The following is a 282-nucleotide window of genomic DNA, read 5'->3' on the forward strand; positions in this document are numbered from 1 at the left end:
CCGCGGAACACCACCGGGCGTTCATTTTTGTGAACTCCTGACCTAGTCAAGCCACCCATCATGTATTTCAGCCGCTTCTCACCGACCTCGGGGGTCCAGGGGGCGGTCCGGTCTAAACTTCAAGCCCCGCCCTCCGGAGGAGGGGCGGAGCCGGGCTTAGTCCTGCGCTTGCGTGGTGTGGTTCTGGGGCCAAAGTCCAGCCGCCCGCCGGCCCCTTGCGGTTCATCCAATCCCGCGAGATCTCAAGCGGGTGGACGCGCAGGGGGTGGGGGGGGGTGTTCA

Source organism: Peromyscus leucopus, chromosome 14, assembly GCF_004664715.2.
Source record: "Peromyscus leucopus breed LL Stock chromosome 14, UCI_PerLeu_2.1, whole genome shotgun sequence".
NCBI lineage: Eukaryota > Metazoa > Chordata > Mammalia > Rodentia > Cricetidae > Peromyscus > Peromyscus leucopus.